General features: G+C 47.6%; 1 long non-coding RNA gene across 1 annotated transcript in view; it reads left to right on the top strand.

Moving 5' to 3' along the window:
• The window catches only part of LOC116227900 (uncharacterized), a 35,979-nt gene extending 17,786 nt beyond the window's left edge, over positions 1-18,193 (top strand). Inside the window, exon 3 of the long non-coding RNA XR_016459265.1 lies at positions 18,107-18,193. This is a non-coding gene — a long non-coding RNA (uncharacterized LOC116227900). The remainder of the gene's footprint in view (positions 1-18,106) is intronic.
• Positions 18,194-19,603: the final 1,410 nt, after the last annotated feature.

Raw genomic sequence — 19,603 nt, 5'->3', positions numbered from 1 at the left:
TGAGTCGTCCTTTTTAAGAATACTGTTTCAAATATCTTTTCTTCAGATACTTTCCTTCTTCTCTCGGTTGTACTGATATTACAGGACCTCTGTTCTGCCTCACTGATGGTCAGGGCTGGGATTCCAAGGCTGTGCTCTGAGCATGCTTCACCTGGGCGTGAGGAGCACCCCGAGGGGCAGCACGCCGGCTGCTGTGGGTGTAAGCCCAGTCTGTCACTGCAATGAGGTCTGAAAGGTGACCTTGTGGGCACCCTGCTCTGGAGTCCCTTTTAGGAATGCTACTCTTAAAGGATCTCGTTATTTGAGATAAAGAGTTTCTAATGAAAGGCAATTGGATAATTAAACCGTTTTGTATTTTAGGATGAAGAAGCACTGAAAAATCGTTCTATTACTTTTACAGTAGGAAGTCCCACAAGTACAGACTGTTGGGACAGTCAGTCTGATCTTCATGTTATTTATTCTAAGTGTGTACCACTGACTTAAAGGCAGTGACCACAAATTATTAATTGTTGTTAATATTTAGTTATGATGGCCAGTGAGAGTCAGGTTTGGTGTTCTCAAGTGCGAAGTATTTTTCTAATGTTCATGTTCATTTCCAAAGCAAACTCTAATTTATGTGTTGAAAAGCTTTGTTTAGATTGTTTTTGCGTTCAGTAGGAAGAGAACATTCCAAAAGAGTTGTTGTACTGACCATCAATACAGAATGTTTTGGTATTTCCAAACAGCAGATTTCCACCCCATGCAAAATGAATTACTGTCTGTCCCTTTCAGGAAGGCTGAGGGGCTGCCAGTTCAGGTTTCTGTTTGGTTTCTGTTTGGTTTCTGTCTGGCCTTGCCTGAGACGGGCCATCTTTGAGTGATAGTGAGGACTCCAAAATGGAGTTCTGTAAAAGTCAGATTCCAATCATCTAACCAGGAGAGCTGGAGGATGGAGTTGCAGCCGCTGGTGGAAGTGCTGGGAGCTCAGCAGCGCTTTGCAGGATGCCAGATTCTGCGTGCTGGTTCTCCATAGAAATGACACAGCACAGGACATGAACTCATTGTCAGGAGAGCAGTGAAATCCGAGTCGCTATCAGATTTGTATGTGAATAACCCCAAATAGGAATATTGAATCAGGCACTTATACCATATGCTTGCACAAGCGCAAGATGTGAGCAAATGCTTTCAGCATCTTATGAGTATTGTTGCTATTTATTGTGCTCAGATTCATCCTGTCCTTAAACATTTTCTAATGACAAACAAATGCTATTTGAGTTTATGTATTTAGACTGATAGTGACATCCAGTGGTTGATCAATCCAACCACAGGAGTAATAACAGTCATATCAAATGGAGCATCTAAAAATGATGAGGCGATGTTGATTTAGACCAGGTGGAGTCTGTAGCAGATATTTGTCACGTGCAGCCTTCTAGACTTCTGTGACCAGGAGAAATTTGGCAGCTTTGTGCTTGTTCTTCGAGGATTATGGCAATGAAATTGCACAGTATTGGGGGAGGAACTGCTTTATATTCACATGTGGTGGTGGGCAGCTTTTGGCACAAATCAACAGCTGGTTTAAAATCTTATTGTGTTTTCTGTTAAGTTACTTGAGAGCTGAATGGTATTTTCTGCTAGTTAAAGGAGATTTTAATGATGTACCATTCACAGGGACAATAATTCTAATAGCAGTACTGCATTCCAGGACCTAATCAGGATATTGCAGAGAAACCTCTCACAAACAGCGCAGTGTCTCCCAGAAGTCTTCTGATTTTGAGCGTACAAAGAGTGCAATAGAATAAATGGTTGCTTCCAGCATGAACAGAACTAATTTTAGACGGCAGTGCTTAATGTGCCTGTCAGTACTTCAGAATGAATGATTAAAGATAAAAATAGATTTATTATATTGTCGCTTGTGTCCAGCCTCAGATCTGCAGGAAATACAGTATCTACCGCTGAAAACAGCCATGCAGGACTGCCCTAATGTATTCTGTTTAGCACGGCTAATTGCATTGTCACAGCTGTGAATGTTCCCAGTCCTCGTTACAATTACAAGAAGCACTGGGTAAATTTATTTTGACTTCAGTGTCTCCGGGTTAACTTAGCAGTGCCTGCTGATGTAAGTCACGCTTTGTGGCGTGACTTCTTTTCTTCTAAGAGACTGCAGCAGGCTGCGCGCACAGTGGGAAATCTGTGTCGTAGGGCGCGGATGTGGGTTCTCCCCTTGCTGGATGCAGTGTGCCCACACTGACAGCCCCACATCCGCCCCAGCTCTGAGCCCCTGCTGCCCTCAGCTCGCTGTAGTAATTCCGCAGCGCTGGCGGCGTGTCGTGGAATCCCACGCGGGGAGGTGGCACGAGGCCGCAGTGTGCGCTGTGTGCGGGCTGCAGTGGGCGCCCAGCTGGCTGCAGGCACGGCTTGCATCTGCCGGGCATCAGCATCTCAGCAGCGCAGGCCTGCACTCCTCTGGTGAGTGAAACTTGGTTAGAGAAGGATGCATGAGGTGCAAGTTTCAGAAGTACCTGTCAATGAATGTAAAAGAAGGAAATTGATTTTTTTTTGCAGTATCATAGAATTGTAGGATGACTTGTGTTGGAAGAGGCCTGATGGACCATTGAGGTCCAACCCCCTGGCACAGGAGGGCTGCCAACCTCTACATCAAGTGCTAGGTCAGATCAGATTAGATTTTTTCTCCTCAAATCTACTCCTTTTTAGAATTTTTTTTTAATTTGCTGTATATATGAATTCATGATGGCTGTTCATTTAGTAAACAAATTTCCTCTAACGTAACAATTTCACTTGCCTCTGTCTCATGCTTTAATTTCTAAAATAGATTACCAGAAATAGAAAGACTTTTTTCATAGTAGCAGTAATACAGAAATATTGCCAGAATAAGCCCTAAACGTGAGTTTGTAAATGCAGTACTCTTCCCAAGGCCGGAGCATGCCTGCAGAAACTCCACCGTGAGCATCCCACAGCTTAGCAAAAGTCTCTTGTAAAGATCCTGGGGATGGGGTACGTCCATCACATATACTTAAATGATTTCACTCAATTTATAGACATGTAATTTATCCAAAGAGCACCGAAGAGTTAACAGATCTTGTAGTTAAGTGCTTAATTAGCAACTGAAGAGTAAAGTCAGAAAAATTTAGTTCATTATTTGTCATGGATAGAGTACTTTTCACTTTGCCATGTAGAGTAATACACTGATATTAAGACTGTACACATTGGCAGTTCACAGGTCAAGATTAATCAGTTGTGACCTTGGAACACAACTCTTCATGAAGTAAAAGCTGAGTAAGGGAATCTGAAACAAGAGTTCATGCTTTTATATAGAGCTCAGTCTGATCAAATGGTGAAAATGTAATTGAATGACAAAAATAACATTCCTTTTCAGAGGAAGAATTAGAGCCCGTCGGGAAAAGAGAAGTGAAAAACGAGTAATTTTTCAGTGCAAATAACAGTAAGAATTTATCTGTAGTGTCACTGAGGTTGTTACCATTTTCCTTCTACTACAGCAGTTTCTCCTGTTTCAGATGTTCAGTATTTTATTTGAGAAAGATACAAATGGCAAAATCTAAAATTGCTAGTTTATTTACTGCCAAACAGAACACAACATTTGTTTCTGCACAACATCTTTGTTTACAGAAACTTTATTTTTTTTATCTACTTCATATGGTTTTTAGTAGCAAAATAGAGCATAGCTTGATAATGGGTTGCTGCAGTCACCCTCGCAGTGTTAATCAGCAAATAAAGGAGCCTAAAGGTAAGGATTGGGTTCTCTGTGTCTGAATTGAGATCTCTTTGGACTTCACAGGACAAGCAAGGTCATTAGAAAGCTGTCTGAGCTTCGTGGCTCTTAGTTCACAGATGTATGTGCTAAAACTGAAGAGGAACAGCTTCAGTTTATATGCTGACAGTGGCTGTTCGGTATTTTATTTATGTAAACGAGCTCTCTTTCAGGCTCACATTTTCTTTATACCCATCAGAGCATCCCGTGCCTCTGCCCTCCTGCTCCAATACAGCTTCCCTTCACAAGGGGAATTCCTCACTTACTACTTCTGGCTGATTTAAGGTTATTTCATGCTGCTTGTCAGGCCTGGCACACCAGAGATTCTTAACCTGATAGTTCAGGTGGTTTCTAGTTGTGAATCTGGAAACAATTACCTTTTACAGTTCCATGCATAATACTGGCATGACTGTGTTCTCTTTGTGTCCCTAGTGATGCTATTCTCTAGTGATGCTATTCACATTGTTGCACTCAGTTTTTATAATCATTTCAAAATTCTCCACAGTTTAGCCAAAATTCACCTATATCTGCAGGTGTAGAAGCAATTAAAAAAAAATATAGCATTTTTGCTTACTTATTTTCCCTGCTCTGCTCTGTTCTGGACATTATCCATTAAAGCTTACACATGCCTGCATAGAAAACACACGACTGCTACCATAAAGAATAATTCTTTTGAGCCATAACTTTTTCCCTATTACCTTCTGTTTTTATGAGCAATGCCAAGACAAGTCAGTATGTAAACCTCAGCACATTTGTAGTCTCTCCTTTTTGCATTTTAAGTTGTATTTCATAGTGTTGAGGTCTCATCATTTCATCACAGCTTTCATCATGTTCACCTTTTCCTTAATTCCTGCAGGCAACTGTTTTGTTATTTTAAATATTGTCTTTGCTTTTGCAGTTATGACCCTACAGGTTCAAAGATTTGTAGGGACATTACAAAATGCAGAAGCATAACTATTTAAAATGAGTTGTTATTTCAAAACTTAGCTTAAGAGTGTCTTCATCCTGATTCATGGCTTTGGAATTGCAAGACTGTATCTAAGCTACTTCTCATTCTCTCATTTATTTTATATTGATGCTCCAGCCCAGAGAAGGGAGCTGGGAGGAGATGTGCTCTCCTGGTTGCTGGCAGCGCTGGAGCATCCCAGCTGTGCACCTTCCAGCAGCAGGCAGGATTTGCTCGCAGGTCCCCAAGCTGCCCCAGCACGTGGTGGAGCTGGCAGCACCTGCACTGCCAAGGATGATGGTCAGAGAAGTCTCAAGCACAGCTGCATCAATTTCAATTTCATTTCTTATACCTAGAACCATGCTTTACAGCTTGCTTTGCAGTTTTTACCCTGGTGAGTACTGCTTGAACCCAAACTAGTATTCCTGTCATCCTTGTGTAAATCCACTTGATCATTTCTGTTTGTATTAAGGCTTGTAATCTTGTGTTTGGAAAAGGAGCACTGACCTTTGGCCAATGTCATTTGCTAGGCTTCCTCTAAGTTATGCCTCAAGGTATTACAGGGATAATGAGGTGGAACAATTTATTAATCTGTCATCTCTGAGCAAATGAGTTGCATTTGTTTTGAAGGCATAATGTAGTGGTCATAGGTTAACCATCCTAGAAAGTCCCTTAGGCTTTTCTTTTCAGGTATGAATAAACTATAGGGTCTTGCAGACTTACCATATATCAAGGAAAAGAATGGGTAAAATCTATAATTAGTTTCAAAACTTTGTGAATTTTCCATAGGGTCAACAATTTACTGATGTTTTCTGTGCTGCAATGCATTGCACCTGCAGAGCTCTGTACAGACTTTAGAGTAGATTCATCCAATGCCACAGTCAGTAGGTCGATGGTAGATAGAGAAAATAGCTCCAGCAGTTGTGGCAGTCAGTATTTTCAAACTTTGGACCTTAAGACAATTATTGAGCTGCTTTTTTTTTTACTGTATTTTTATATCCTTATGTTTCCTTAACTGCAAATGTATTGTAATTCACATACAGGTACCTGCAGCATTGACTTGCAGCTGCTTAGTGTTAATCACCTGTTTGTAAATTATCTCAAAAAGCACAGTTTGATTCTAACATGGAGTCAATGAATACAAAACAATACAACTCACCCTAATGTACATTTAAATATTTATGCTGTGCTCACAAGGATAATAGTTATGTGGTGGTGACTTGCAAGCTCTGGAAGGCATCGTTTGATTCAACCTTACAGCAAATTTGTTCAAATTACATTTTCAGTGTTTGATATCTTTTTATAAAAGAGTGTCCATTTCCCAGTTTTTGAAATTAGCTGTCTTATGTGACATTGCACTTTGTTTCTGAACTTCCAATCTTCTCTTTCATTGTCCACCACACACTTGTTTCCATTTAACATTTTCAGTTAGTATGTGCGTAAAGAAAATGTTCTGAAAATACCTGTGTTCTGTTGCTCTCTACCATGTGCTATTTGAACAATATGCCATAATCCTGGATTAGTTTTCCTCCCAGCAGATGCTCTCTAAACTGCTGTGTCCAGTCTAGAGCTCGTGTCCCACATGTTCTTGGCTTGCTGAATCTGCAGAGAAGTGTTGTCTGGCTGGCTTGGGGCCCCTCATCGTACACTCCAGTTGCAAACCAAGTGTCAGATACTGCTCTTGGCAGGGAGATCTGCACAGTCTGCTTACTTAGGCACTATCAGTAGTCTTTACTTTCTAAACCTTTCATAATAGGTAATGAATATGCTCATAATATTTCAAAACTGTGCACCCCAGAGGATGAACTGTAGACTCATTGTTTTCTGCAAAATGCTAGCAGTAGAGAACACTAGCAAATTGAGATAATAATGGTCCAGATAGCAGAAAGCTTAATGTAGATCTTTCTTTCATTTGTCTTGTGTTTCCAAAAATCAGCTAAGATTTTGTCTTCTGACCTTCTGCCTGACTTAGCTTTCTTTTAATCTAGAACTGCTCCTTTCCTGTTGCCTTTTGGTAGGTCTTTGCAGAGGACCACTTGGCCAGCTTTTACCTCCTGTTGTAGTGAGGTGCTGTGAGGCAGCAGCCTGCCTAGAAGAGTGAATTCCATAGGGAATTATGCTCCCTAATGTCTGCAGATATTCTCATTTGGAGAGGTGATTATCCTGTAATAGCCTCTGACGACTCGACATTTGCCATCCCGTGGTGGTGCTGTAGGAATCACACTTAACGGCACAGCAAATTATATGGCAGAATTTTACAATCTCACTCACTCCTTTAAAACCAAATGCCTCGTGCAGCTGGAGGCTGACACACAGCCACACGCTCATTTGTCACGTAGAGCAGTGTAATTCCTGCTTTCAGATTTGCATTTTGGAAAATAAATGTAAGGATCTCCACATTGACTTGATATGTAAACCTGCCTGGCTCTCACAGAGCAGCTGTAGCAAGTCAGTAACATGCCTACAGTATTGCTTACTCTTTTTCCATTTGTTCTCTCTGCTGTGCCGTCAGTTTTGGTGGTTGACTTCAGTGCTAGAGTTAAATGACAAAAGGTGGAATAATAAAAGCCAAAGTTTTACCTGGAATTGAAGGGGGGGGGGGGGGGGGGGGAAGTAACAAGCCTCCAACTTCGGCCTGTAGGTAAAAGATGTCTGAGGACTCAATGCAATGCAAATAGATTGATACAGATCCTGTATACTGTTGCCTGAATAGCATTTAAGATATATAATGCAAATAAGTGTATCTTAAATTAAGAGTACTCCCTATCGCACTTAGAGCAGAGAAGAAGTCTTAAGTTATTGCAGACACCACTACTGTACTGTGGTTAAAATATGGCTTTTGATTAGTAAACAGATGGATTTTGATCTGCATCGTGAGCCTGAATGAATTGGCAATTCTTGAAGCAATTTGTGTTCTCAGAATCAAACTACCAAACGGTAACAGATGTGAGCACATTGAGCTGTCAGGAGCTTAATGAGGTAAAACTGAGATCACTAACCAGTTTTAGAGAAGGGTTAAGGGGATCCCTTTTTGAAAGCTAATTATTTAGGACAGCACACCTGCCATTAGGCAGAGAAGATACCAAAAATTAGCCATTGTCTCGCATGAATTCTCACTCTGCCACATGTGGCTGAAGTGATAGACAGAGCTACAGCACAAAATTAATTGAGCTTTCAAATCTGGAGAAGTTGAGAGAAAAAAAGTTGATTTAGGGTTATTACAAACAGTTGAAATCACTAGCACAGCATGCCTCCCATTGCTACAAAGCATTTATTTTTAATTCTTAAAATTATAAAGACATTTGGAAATTGCCTTTCCTGAGTCCTTCACCACGAGGCACTTTGTGTGGCTGCACGGGAGGATGCACAGTTCCAGCTCTGAGCTCCTGGGCGGTGTGGCGTTGGGCACGGAGCCGTCTAGAGAGGCATGTGGCTGTGGGAAGATCTGTCCACGTGAGTCAGAACTCTCCCGACAGAAAAATGGAGTTAAAAGTTGTTCCTAAGAAAACCTTGTTTCTGGTCAGTTTGCCTCCATCAGAGCCCATCAGACCTGCATGTCCCCAGCACCGCACTGTGCCAGCCACTGCCGATGCACCCTCAGCATTTCTGTGTGCACACAGTGTTATTCCTGTCGTTCTCACCACTCTCGATCCCCCGCTGCTGACACGTGGACTTTTTAAAACACGGGTGCCTAAAGCGGCACCATGGCTGGCTGCCAGCGACCGCATGGAGAGCAAAACCTTCCCCAGTGCCCTGCGGTGGCCACAAAGGATTCGCATTCCTGACACCAGGGCTCCTTCCCAGGAGGAGAGATTTATGTCACGCTGCATTTTTACAGAAGATGTGACTGGATGTAAGTCCGCCTCCTTAGGGGCTTTTTATCATTTAGCATCCTACTGATATCTGGTTTTCCTCTCCGCAGGAAGCCTGCCCCAAACTGACTGTAAATTACCAGGCAGAAGTCTTTGATTACTCACCAATTATCTCTTTTCCTTTCAACACATAAAACTCTCTATATGAAATAACTCCTGGAAATTCAGTGTAAATAGGAACATTTAAATTAGCATGCTGGAAAGTTGGTTGCCTGTTACTTACCTTGAACAGAAAATTTCCCCTGTGATTCTTCTCTGTTCTGTTGTTTTCCATGTAAACACAAACCTGGTGTGAGTGCTTGAACACATGGCTTGCTTTGTACTTCTGCTGTTACAATGACGAAAACATTCTCGCTAAGCTTCTTCTTTGGGCTTTATTGATTATTTTGGTAAAAAGAAAACTCATCGTTGCAGAGAGCTTGAGATGGAGAGAGAGATCTCATTTCTTACCTTAATCTCAGTGAAACAAACTTTTCAGTGCTTTTCTTGTTTTGGTTTTTCTTCTTGGAAAATGCTGGGAAGCAATACAATAATTGAGATCCACTTGAGCATGGTGCCCAGCATTGGCAGTGCTGCTGACCCCTGGCCCTGTGCCCTACATGATGGCACCTGGCTCAGCTGGGTGACGATATCACAGAGATCACATTTCTCCAATATTTTTCAGTATCGGAGCAAACAGTAAACAGCTCTGCACCTCTACGCTTCTACAGAACGTTCCTCCAAAAACTGTTGCTGAGTTTTTTAATGTATCCTGAAGTTCCCATCTTGTAGTGAATAGAGGACTTTTTGGATTTTAACTCTACATTATTGCACTTGTTCCTTCCCAGAGGGAAATGTCCCACATATGGAGTCAAACACAGAATTAGACTCTACCTTCCCCTGTGAAAACACTGCAAAGTTTCTCTTTTATTTTGTTCTACTTTTGTTAAACCTACACAGGGAATTTTAACTCTCAAATAAGTTTTACTGACTTTCACTCCCAAAGAAGATACGTGTATATATGTATATACACACATATATAAGCAATCATCAGCTACTTCTATTACAGTAACTGTGAAAGAGCTGGAGTGCATTCCTCTGGGTGCAGCTGGATGGGCTGATCTTGTAATAGACAACAAGCAGTGCTATGCTGTGCCATACTGTGCCATACTGTGCCATACTGTGCCATACTGTGCCATACTGCACCATGCAGCACCATGCTGTGCCGTGCTGTGCTGTGCCGTGCTGTGCTGTGCCATACTGCACCATGCAGCACCATGCAGTGCCGTGCTGTGCCATGCTGTGCCATGCTGTGTCTGTGGTTAGTCTGTGGATAGTTAGAATTCCACACGTGTGTTGTTAGCAGTTGCTGTTATAGTTGCAATGTTTGCACCTGAATTGCGCTTTTACATTTTAAACTTAATATTACAATTTGTATAGTGGGATGAGTATTCAGACTGCATCAGTTACAGAGCATGAGCAAAGTATATTTGGGAGTGGGAATCACTGCATTCTTTCCAAAGCAGTGACACCAGTGCTGTTGTGAGAATGTTGCTTTGGTTCACGCTGTCACCATGAGTCCAGTCTGTGCTTTACACAGCATCACTTTACACAGCAATCACTGCAGTATGGTGGCTCTGTGCCATTGCAGACCACAGTTCTCAAAAGAGTTCTGTTAGTTCTTTATTCTTCTTTCATTTGTTATTTCACAACAAAATGAAAATTTTTCCTGCAAGAATCTCTTGAAGTAAATGTGTTATAAGAATTGTTAATAATGGATACTTATTAATTCAGTCAGTAGATAATTGCATTAAGCTGTCTTTACTTGATCTGAGAATTATATTAAACCCAACAGTCACATCACTGCCCAAATGGCATAAATCACTTATGGACTAAGATGTTGTCCTCCTCCCCCAAACCTGAAACCCCCTGGAAGGGGAGGTGTTACCCCCACCACCTGTCCCTCCAACTGTCAGCAGCCCGAGTCCATTCATCACAAACATGCAGCTCTTTGAATTAGGCACTGCACAGTGTGTTTGGTGGAGACTATGAAATAGAACAGCAAAATGCCCTCTGTGCTGCTGGTGGCTGGGCAGTGTGTCCTGCTGGTCCCTGCCCTGTCTGGGTGGACACTGGGCTGTGCACAAAGGCAAAAGCTTGAATGTTTCAGCTAGGTTTTGTTTTTCCTTAGAAATAAGTCACAAAAGATTACAGGTGAAAACAAGGGAAAGTGGATTCCTTCTCTTTGATGTGTTGTTTTTATTTACAGGGCAGTTAAAGTGTAACAGTGCACTGAATGGTTAGTAGATCATTTGTCTTTTATGTAATCTGCAAGAGAAGTAAAGCAATTTGCCTGTGTGTGAAAAGTAAAGAGTAATGCTAGTTTGCACCATGAGGACAGACCAAACCAAAGGACAGTCCAGCAGTTCCCATTTTGGTGCATGAGAGCCTCTTGCTGGGACACGTATTCTGCAGGCGATGGCAGCTGCTCACCATGGGCCTTGGGCTCCCCAGCAGGCAGTGGGAGGCTCGGGCTGCAGCTCTGTGCCTGTCCCCTTCGTGCAGTGCTTACAGCACGGCAGGGAGCTTCATGGACGTGGCTGTCCCTGCGTGTAGCCATCCCTTGGTTTGCAGATGACAAAACTATGGAATGCAGGAGAGGTGTTTATTTAAATGAAAAGCAGCTGCAGTAATCCAACACAAATGTCATTTGTCACCATCTGTCAGTCGTTTGCACGCTCACAGTGTGACCATAGCACGGGGACCTGCACACCTCAGTTCCCTGGGCTCCAGATCCGCAGTAACCCAGCATCAACCCTGAGCAGCCTCAGAGCTGTGTCTGTGCGTCCGTGTGTGTGTCTTTGTGTCCATATGCATGTTAGTGTGCTTACACGTGTGCACATGCTCTCACCGGGCAGCTGCTTTCCACAGCAGTGAGGGCAAGGGCTTTGCTCAGCTGGGGGCAAAGCAAACCGCGGTGCACTGCAGCCCTGGGATCCAGGCGGGCCGAGCAGCAGAGCAGGAGCAGGAGCCAGCTAAGCAGAAATATTGGCCTACATTTTTTTCTCCTCCTGGTGGAAGGCATGTGAGTTTCTATGGCAACTTGTGTTTTCTGTTCTGTCAGGCCTACTGACTCATTTCTGGGGGAGCTGTGCAGCTAAGGAAGATTTTTTCTATCTTTGCCAAGCCAAGTGGCTTCTTTTCTGCAGCCCATTGCTCTCACCCATCTGATTGGCATTTGAGTCTGGCACGGCTTTTCACAATCACTTTAGGGCAACAACAAATGACAATGAAACGCTACAGCATCTTCCTGCCCTTGGAGATCCGTTGCAAAGCCCCAGGGGCAGGCCTGCAGGGGCCGGCTGCGAGGCATGAGCTGGTGGCAGCTCTTTGAAGGGGCACAGCTGTGCCCCAGCTGCTGCCCCCAGCCCTCCTCCAGCCTCAGCATGCCACATCGCTGTAGCCAGAGGCTTCTTTTTGAACCTGCCAGTCCATTTCACCTTTGACTGACGCATTCGGCCAGGAGCCTTGCTCTAACAGCTGCATCCCAAAGGGTTTTCCCTCATGTGGACCAGCATCCAGTGCTAAAATAATAAGTTTGTGGCATTGTGGTGACATCTTAATTGCCCTGGATCAAATGTTCCGTGGGAACGTATCTCCCATGATCTCACCTGATCACCCTGGTTTTTGTGATTGGGAAACTGCCATGGATGCCCAGGCTGGATTTTTCAGGAGTATCCAGGGATGCTGAGTAACCACTTTTCCTTGAAATAGTGGGATGGGGTTTGCAGGTTTGCATCTGCTTCTCCAGGCTCTGCAGAAAATTGCAGCCCTGACATCTCAGAGAACCTGGTGAACTCTCTCACAACCAGCAATTCTTTTGAAGCTTTTTCTTTTGCCTAATCACAAACATATGGTACACGTTAAGGGAGATTATCTTCACAAAATGCAGCCTTCCTCTAGCTTTGCAAGGTCACAACAGCTCTGCAGTTAAGCGGTGAGCCGAAAGAAAACGTTCAGGCAGCATGACCTTGGTCAATCAGTTAATCTTTCTGTATTCTATTTTCTCCAGCAAAATAAAAAGCTATCTCTACACGCTGCAAAGTGCTTGGAGATCCTGGGGCGAAAGGTGCATCATAAGCCCAGAGTATTAATTATTTAAGCCCTGATTGTCTGCTTGGTACGGGAGGGAATACAGATGAATTTACTATCTGTTATTGTCTGTTTGTTTATATATAGCTGCTGTTTGTGTTGATTGCAGCCCTGTGGCTTGCAGAACACCGGGCAAGTTGGAGGCTGCAGGCACTGTATGTTGCTTCTCCTTTTGGTTCATGACACTGAGATTTAGAAGCAACAGTGAGGCGAGCAGCAACAGAATTACTACTACAGGGAGTACGAACATTGTAAAAGGCTCATGTTAGCGTTTTATGCAGAGCTTCTTATTAATTACACTGCAAGGGGGAGGAGGACTAGGATGCAGTCAGCACTGAGCGTCATTGTGCATTGCCATCCTGATGTGTGTCCTGGGAAATGGTACCTGCATGTGACAGGGAGAGGAAAAGGGCTCACTTCTCTTGTTCTGTCTTGTAATGTCAGTTCTTGAGGTTTTGTGGGGAAACCTCCTCTGAAATTGCTCACAAATTGGCTTTTGGTTGCTAGATTAAGCTGTGTTGCACAGTGTAAAACATTGATTTTTAGACTTTAGAATGCTGAATAATGTATGTGCCCATGGCCTGCTGAACTGGATTGTGGCAGTGGGAGAGCTTTGGCCCTTCTCAGAGCAGCCCCAGACAATGACTGCTTAAATACAGAGGCAAACTTCGAGTTCTCTAGCTGTCTAGTGTGATTTTAAAAGGGAAATCTTTTCTTACATTGTTTTATGTTACTGAGATTTCATTTTATAGTGTCTCACAATGCGATCCTACCATAAGCACAAAGGATGCTTTCTAGAGCTGTTGTTCCTTAAAACCTGCTTTTACCATCACTCTCTTTTCACATGGCTACATATTATGGGTATACAAATGTTCAGTGCAAGCATGAGTACATGTAGACAGAAAGGGAAAATTGTATTTTTATGAACCGTGCAGATGTTATCATAAATCTAAATAAAATCCTTTTTCAGAACTCTAGTCAAATTGGATTGGCTTGAGCCCTTCAGAAACTTCTATTTTCAGACACAGATGTTGCAGAATGTATTTAAAAATAAAATAGCATGCTGGTACGTCAGTAGCAGTGTTGGCAGTGTTGTTGTGCAGACTGTCTCTGAGGAGCTCAGTGCACTCCTGTATGGGTTTGAGCCACGTGCAGACCCTGATGCTGGGTCTGTGATTTCTGTAACAACTTCACCACATTTCTCAGACTCTTCCCCTTCACCAACTGCTGCAGAGGGCCAGGCCGTGTTGATTCTCCTCCCGTTCTGGGTCAGGTTTGGTTAAATCATCAAAAGCACAAAACACCTATTAAGTGCTATTTGCTGAGTCCTCCGTTTAAATGAATTTGCAGGGAGCAGCAGATATTTTCCTCCCGCTTTCTCCAGGCTGGTTCCTGCTTCCCCCAGAGGTCACCGCCTCCCCAGGGGCCCAGGGCTGTCTGCGCAGCGCTGCACTGAGCAGCTCCCCATGCTGCTATTCAGCACCACTATAATAATCTCACCTAAATACGGCAGCCTCCATCCATCAAATGATTGACCCTAGATAGGAAAAAACCCTGTAATTGTCATCGCACAATGCTGGCGAGCAAACCGGTCTTTACACTGGCCTTTTCCAAGGCGATGCATTATGCTCACACAATAAGTTATTGACACGGTGTCAGGGCTGACATTTATGGTGGGGTTATTGACAATGACTGTTTGGGGCTGGAGATGGATGGCTGCTGCTGTGCCCCCCCGCCGCGGTGCCGCGCGCCCCGGCAGGCACAGCACCTCGGGCTGTGAGTGGGGCTGGGCCGTGCTGGGGGGAGCAGCGCTGCCCTGTGAGCAGCACGTGCTGCACGGGGACGGGGTCACCGAGCCTGGGGGTGTTCAGGAGCCGTGCAGATGTGGCACTGAGGGACACGGTCAGCAGCCATGGTGGGATGGGTTGGGCTTGGTGATCCTAGAAGGCTTTTCCAGCTTGAATGATTCTGTGATTCTGCGACTTTGGATCGGCTGGTTTTATTTTAGTTGCAGCCCCACGACTGTGTTTGCCGTTAAGGGACCAATGGGATGTATGCAGATCTCTCCAGTGCTGCATATAAGTCTCAGACAGAAACAGTTCATCTCCATCAGCGTTCACAAGCATCACTGAATGTCAGTGGGTGCCTCTTTCTCTGCATGGAGGAATTCAGTTCCACGGCTTTGCTCCATGTGCACTTCCACGTCACACGCCCCTGTGTCAGCCCCTCTGCAGCCGTCTGTCGCACGGCAACAAAATGTAACGGGATATCGGTGGGAAGGTTCGGCTCTGCTTCCATCGCACCGACATCCGCCCACCGACAGCGCGGGGCAACGGGGTGAAACGGGAGGCGTTACTTTCGGAGCAGCCCTCGCAACATCCGCCGCAGCGCCGCTGCTTTACAGCACGCGCCCCGCCCGTTCTCACCGCGCCGCGCGGCTGCGGCGCCCCCGAGCGGCGGGAGGCGGCACTGCGCCGGGGTCAGCGCGGACAGCGGGAGCCGCGGCGCTGCGGCGGGAGCGGGGAGATGCCGCGGGTCGGGGCGGGAGGGCGCGCGGTTCTCCGCTCCGGGATGCGGAGCTCCGGGAGTGCGGCAGTCGATGGCGGCCGTCCTCGTGCTGACAGACGGGGACTGCCCGGATCCGGCGTCATTAACGCCGTAGATGGAATGATGGCAAAGAAAGTCGGCGTGTTTCTGTCGAGAAGGAGGACTCATTATTTCCACCCGAGCCGTTGGTTTTTGTTTTGTTTTGTTTTTAATTCAACACAAACCTCAGAGTGAAAATACTGAGGTAAGCTCCACCTTCCATGTGAGTACCGTGTAATTTTTTATCCACCGCATATTCTGAAAAAGAAGATGACAGAATCGCACCATCACTTCTGCTCGGCCCCAGCCCAGGCCCTGAGCAGCACTTCCAGCACTTCCAGCACTTCCAGCCCCGCGTTCCCCAGCCCGCGGTGCTGCGCCTCCTGCTCCGCGCCGGGCTGCTGCGTGCTGCACGTGGGGCTGTGCTGAGCTGGGGCTGAGGAGTGGGGCCTGGAGCGCCAGGAGAGCGGCTGAGCCCCGTGGGCAGTGCTGTGCATGGTTGGACAGCCAGCAGCCACCAAAAGCAGCATTGTTACAGCGGTGAGAGCGGAGAACCTGAGGTTGTGAGTGCTCAGCTGATGTGGCACAAAGCCGTATCTGAGCTGCTCAGCTAATTTTGTTCACAGTTCATAAAGGGTAGGAATAGTGAAAATTACTTAACTTTGGAAAGTGATTTAGCTGGGGCTTTAAAAGACACAGAATGAGCTTACATTATCTAAGTTGCTCTAAAATCAGCTGCATTTCAGCTTAAGTAAAAGTCTTTTTGGCTGGGATGTGACTTAGCATCTTTGTAGTAAAAAGCTCCCATTTAGGCATTGCTTTTTCTTCTAAAAAGAACAGCGTCGACACAGTATTCTACAAAGCTTCTGTCTGATGTGAATCCCATGACACAGCCACGAGGCCCGGCAGCAGGCAGCGCTCTGCCCGTGGCTGCAGCAGGCAGCGGTGTCGGGGCAGGCGCTGGCAGCAGAGTGGGGCCCAGCGGCCGCTCCCCACCTGCAGCACCCGGTGCCAGCACTGCAGGCCCCACAGCTGCTCCCGCAGCCCCACGCTGCTCCGGGCTCCTCACTGCAGGAAGTGCAGCAGGGGGTCCTGAGCGGGGGAAAGGCTGCGTGAGCACTGCGAGGAGTGAGCATATCAAAGCTCACATGATGCACGGCTCAGGAGATGGTCTGTGGAAGGAGCTGTTTGCTGCATAGATGGGAAGGACATAGGCAGAGTCATGGGAGAAAGGAGGCTGTCAGGACTTAAGCTGTGCTGCAGTTGCTCCCCCAGATTTGCACAGCATGTCCCTGGTACGAGGTGTGATGTCCAGGTTATGAGGTGGTTGGATATATATAAAGAAATCTAAAGCCATTGAACTATATAATGCCAATCCTGGTGTGCCGCAGGTCTCGCTGTACGAGCCTCAGTTCTCCCTGTGGGAAGCTCTGGCAGCCTGCAGGTGCTCCCTAGAGCCGAGCAGCCCAGGCTGGCACCCAGGGGGCCGTTCTGCCTGTGGGGAGAAACTGGTCTGACTTCAGAGCAAACTGTCATCCTCAGCCCTGACAGTCTGACTGCTCTGCAGCACTGCGTGTACAGCCCCGCATCCTCTCTGTGTGTGCGTGGGGCGTAATGGGGGAGAAATTCGTCCTCCTGTTGCTTTTAGCACATGCACAAGGTTTTAAGTTCCCCAAGTGTTCACAAAGTCGGTCCAAATAATCCACATGTTCTGGTTTACTGCTGTCCCTAATAACAGGGTCAAATGATTCACTGAAAACCTTTCAGTGCAGTCCTGCAGCAGCAGATGAATACCCAGCTGATGGGGTTTGGCTGTGCTCCCACTGCTCCATCGGGCAGTTCCGAAAGTTTGCAGTGAGCGACTTCAATCAGGAAACGTCACCACATTATGAATGCTTAATGGTGCTGATTTGTGCCTTCAGCTGCCAAAGCTGGGAGCTGGCTCAGCAGCCAGGAGCCTTCTGAGCTCAAGGTTCAGAACAAACAACTCCTTGGGGTCAGTGTGTTGCAAGAGATGTTCCCAGGCAGCCAGAAAGAAAGTTTGGTTTCCTAAAACAGTTAGCACACGTCTCAGCTATTCAAAAATATCTGGAAGAGTTTCTTATAAAAGCTGCTTTTTAGCAAGTATCCCATTCAGAACATTGGCTGTTGTGTTTTCAGTGAGCTTCTCTGGCATTGGTGGGTTTCTGACTTTTACAGTGTGACCTGCTGGAAAGTTGGTACCATCAGCAGGAGGGCTGCGGTGCCTGGCTGCTGCCTCAGGAGTCAGGGTGAGTTTGGTGGCAGCACTGTGATCCCTTTGGAGAACGGGGGCTTCCAGAAGAACCTTCTGTAAACCCGTGTGGTCTGTAGGGTTACGCATGGTAGGAAAGAAAAGAGAGCAGTGGTTGGAGAAATGTGTGTGCTGTCACACTTATTGCTTACAACTGTGCTGCAGACTGCAGCCCGCACCTCCAGCTAAGCCTGCCACAAATACCCGTCCCAGCTGGGGCTTTCCTCCCAGGCAGCCAGAGGCACCTTTTGCTCTGCTATCTTGTCTGAGCGTGCTGCTCACTCAAGTGCCAGACTGGGGAGGCACTGGCACAGACTGCCCAGGGAGCCGTGGGATCAGCGCCTCTGGAAGTGTTCAGAAGCATGGGGATGTGGCACTGAGGGCATGGTGGGGTGGGCTGGGCTCGATGATCTTAGAGGTCTTTTCTAACCTTAATGACTCTATGATTGTATGACTGTACTGGTGTCACGCCACACTGCTGCAGCTGTGCTCTGAGCTGGGCTGGGGGACGGATACAGCTCCATTCATTGCAGGAGCTGCGGGGTGACTGGAGGAGAGTGGAGGAGTGGAGCTGTGCAGCACCCGTCCCCAGCAGCTGCTGGCACCAGGTGAGCTCCGCCGGCACTGCGGGCATCAGCGCTCACAACAACGGTGTGTCCAAGGGCTCGTGGGCACCACGAGTTCACCTGGGAGAGGTGACCCCCAGCTCCAGGAGCATGGTCAGGGCTCCCTGCACTGAGCTTTGCCTCCTTAGCGTCCTGCAGGACAGCTGTGGGTTGGTAAATTAAAGTTCTTTATACAGAAGGAAAAATATCTCCTGCAAATGGTTGTTTTCCAATCCCATTCCTCCCATTATGTTTGCTGATTCATTTTATTTTCCTTGACTTCGGTACCTTCTCCCAGTTCCAAAATGAAGTCAGTCACAAGCAGATACTCGATATGGAAAGGCTCAAAGCGGATAAAGAAAGTTCAGTTGAGATTTGTAAGGCGCTGAGAAAAGAGCCCCACGAAGGCCGGCGGACATCAGTGGTGACTGCAGTCAGCGCTTCGGAGCTGTCTCCTAGAGGTGCTCCGGAGGAGCGGGCACTGCTCGCTGGGTCTCCCCCCGCGGCCCGCTTCCCGGCGGTGCTCAGGAGGGCTCGGGCTGCCCCCGCACCGGCCGGACGCGGCTCGGGCAGCTCCGCGCAGCGGCGGGAGGAGCGCAGGGCCGGGGCCGGCCCTGACCGAGCTTCTCCTTATAGAAAGCAACCGCAACGAGTCCCAGAGCCGTGGGGGTTGAAAGAGACGTCTGGAGATCCCCGAGTCCGCCCTCCCTCCCCCCAGGCTCCCTGCAGCCGCAGGTTTCACGCTCTCCAGCCGATTCCATCACGAGCGCGTCCAAAAAATAATGGTACATTCTTAACCCTGGGGCAAACCCACGCCGTGGAACCGAGGGAACGCGGGCGGGACGCGCGGCCCCGCGCGCGCAGCGCCTCGCATTGCCGCACCGCGCCCGCAGCGCGCGGCCCCCGCCCGCTCCTTTCGCTTTTGCTTCTGTCCCGCGGGGTCCCGGCCCCGCCCGGCCGCGGCGCGGCGCCTTTAAGGCGGGCGGCGGCGGCGCGGGGCGCCCATGTGGAGGTGCTCCATGCCTTGTTGTCCTCCGCGCCCATTGGCCCGCGCCGCGCTGACAGCTCGCGCGGCGCCGCCAGCGCACTGCGGGGGGAGGGCGGCCCGCAAAGCGCGGCGCGGAGCCCGGCCCGGAGCGGCGCCTCCCGCGGGGCCGCCGGCGCCGCGCCCCGGCCTCGGCGCTCGCCCACGCCGGCCCCCGCCCCGCGCGGCCAACGGGGCCCTCCGCCCGCCCCCGCTCCGCCCCGCTCCGCCCCGGCCCGCCCCGCCGCGCTCCGCCCGCCCCGTCCGCGCGGCGCTCCGCTCCGCGCCGCGTTTTTCCTCCGTCCGCCGCGTAGTAGCGGGGCCGCGCCAGCGCCCGCCTGTTGTGTTTCTGTTGCCGCCCGCCATCTTGTCGCCAGCGCTGCTGCTGCTCCTGCTGCCGC

Source organism: Phasianus colchicus, chromosome 21 (assembly GCF_987193195.1).
Source record: "Phasianus colchicus chromosome 21, bPhaCol1.hap1.1, whole genome shotgun sequence".
Taxonomy (NCBI): Eukaryota; Metazoa; Chordata; class Aves; order Galliformes; family Phasianidae; genus Phasianus; species Phasianus colchicus.
The sequence above is the reverse complement of the archived record's forward strand: the minus strand, read 5'-3'. Positions and strand labels throughout refer to the sequence as shown.